At 35.0% G+C, this 2593-nt stretch overlaps 1 pseudogene; it reads right to left on the bottom strand.

Moving 5' to 3' along the window:
* Positions 1–473: 473 nt before the first annotated feature.
* On the bottom strand, positions 474–1394 carry LOC125919173 (olfactory receptor 6C3-like; annotated as a pseudogene).
* Between the last annotated feature and the right edge of the window lie 1199 nt (positions 1395–2593).

Raw genomic sequence — 2593 nt, 5'->3', positions numbered from 1 at the left:
AGCTACTGGCTATATTCAGAATTGTAAATCAGTGAGGAAATTGAACCTACAGATAGTTTGAAAGATAGACACAACATAGTTACTTTCAGTGTACAAGAAAGCTTAAGCAAATGAGCACAGTCTTGCTGCCGGAAGCTGAGCTATCCTACCAGCCTGATGGCAGGGCCCAGGCGGTGGACAGATCGGGACTGCAGGGCTGCCCATCAACAGTGAAACTTCTTGTACTCCCGATTTTATGTAATTTGGCCTTAATAAAAGTACCTGGGGAATTGTCTGTTGGGGAATTGCTCTCGACAGACCCCCTGGGAAAAGAACCATTGGGGAAAGAAAATAAGGTTTCTTAAGCTGGAGTTGGACTCTGGCACCTTGCAAATATCTGTGAGCTGCTTATGGGAGCATATTGTAGAAGTCAAAATTTTGTTTTTCCTTTAGTGGATCTTCCCAATAACATCCTTTCTTGTTAATACATACTTTCATTTGTTTCTAGAAAACACTACTTTATGAAGCAAAGTTTTGAAAGCTTGTTTTACTTGCTGGTTCCTCAGGGTATAAATAAAAGGTTTCAACATAGGGCAATTGAGGTGTTGAGAATAGCTACCCCTTTGGTCAGTGATGCTCTTTCTTTTGCTGAAGGCTTGACATACATGAATATACAGCTCCCATAAGAGATGGAAATGACAATCAAGTGAGAGGAACATGTGGAGAAAACCTTTTTTCTTTGAGTAGCAGACGGATTCGCAGAATGGAGCTAAGAATGCACGTGTAGGAAAGAATCACTAATGCCAATGTGAAGAGCAGAGTAACAAAAGCAAAGTAAAAGCCAATCATCTCTAAAAGCCATGTATCTGAGCACGAGAGTTGTAAAATGGGGAAATAGTCACAGGAGAAATGATCAATTACATTGGCAGCACAGAAATCTAGCTGGAGGATGAGCATGAGTGGTGGGAAAATGGTAAGGAATCCCCCCAGCCATGACCCAAAGACCAGTAGGGTGCAGATTTTCTTGTTCATGATGGTGGTGTAGTGAAGAGGCCTGCAGATGGCAACGTAGCGATCAAAAGACATGGCAGTGAGAAGAAAAAACTCAGACACACCCATGAAGATGAAGAAAAATAGCTGAGCTAAACAATCATTATAGGAAATGGTCCTAACTTTAGTAATGATTGTCCCCCAAAATCTGGGGATAGACACACTGGTGAATGTAATTTCTAAGGAGAAATTCCACAGGAAGAAAATACATAGGACAGTCTGTCAAGGTAAGGATGATGATGGTTGGGTTTCCAGTGACACTTAACATATAAGCCTTAAGCAGAATGATAAAGATTATAGCCTAAAGCTTTGGGTCATCTGAGATGCCCAAGAGAAAAAATTCTAATCATTGTATGGTTTTGCATACTGATTTTTATCATCTTTAAGCAAAATCTGTGAAAAACAAAACAGAGTTTGTGAATGATAAAGGAATTGAAGATCAAATGTTTGCACTATTAGTTCCAATGAAATGAAGCCAATGGAACTTTTTTCCTGTTTGCCTTTTTGCAATATCCACTCAATCCCATTAAGTAGAAATATTTTGCACATCCTCTGTTGAAAAGGAAAAATGTATTCTTAAGTCTATATTAAAAGTCCACTCACGAGTGACTTTATATAGCATCTGTACTTGTAACCAAATTTTCTATATGTGCAATACATCTCTTATTTATATATTTCTACAACAATATTTAGTAATTATATCTGTAATTTAGATATTGAGATATTGTTTTCAGGTTTCCAGGATTGCATGCTTTTAGGACTGAAATATTTAATTTTGAGTTTTAATTTTTATGCCATGTATAAACTTTAGTTTGTTGTAAAGCTTTGTTGGAAACTGATGACTCAAACACAATTCCTGAGCTTAATAATAGCTGTCATTTTTATTCTTAATATACATTCTTTTTAATATGCTCATTAGATAAATGTATTTCTAATCATAAAAATATAGGACTAGAATTGTCTTAGCTGTAATAAGAGTAAAGTTCTTAATTTATGGGAAAAAAAACTTGAAGCCAGTGATATCCATATTTACATCGATAGAGCTATCTCAGTAATATAGTCCCTTTATATAATTTTTATGTCCCTCATTTAAATTAACAATTAACTTTGTTTTGTAACTATATTCACTTTGTCTTTTCACTCTTAAACTTGAGTACAAGAAGGGACTCATAAAGGAGTTTTTTTTTTAATCACAAAATATCTCATTGCCTTCTTTCTAGAAGACTAAGTAAAAAATTCTCTATAAGATTTACTTTATAGAAACCACAAATTGCTAAAATGTAGTCTATATGACTTCTGTCTATGTTGTTCTCTCTTTATCTTAGCAACCAGCTTTTATTTGTGCTATTGTACTTTTTTAAAAAATGAAAATCACTGGCAATGTAATATGAATCAAGTTAGTATCAGTAATTAATTCTCACATGTCACATTTTATACACTAGAATGAAATTCACTTATTACGCATTGTCACATTTCAAAGATCTCCTTTTTATGTCTGTACTTGTTTTTACAGCATTAACTGGAGAAGTCAGTAGGTGGTAAGTGTCAAAGATTGTATTGTGCC

Source organism: Panthera uncia, chromosome B4, assembly GCF_023721935.1.
Source record: "Panthera uncia isolate 11264 chromosome B4, Puncia_PCG_1.0, whole genome shotgun sequence".
Lineage (NCBI taxonomy): Eukaryota > Metazoa > Chordata > Mammalia > Carnivora > Felidae > Panthera > Panthera uncia.
The sequence above is the reverse complement of the archived record's forward strand: the minus strand, read 5'-3'. Positions and strand labels throughout refer to the sequence as shown.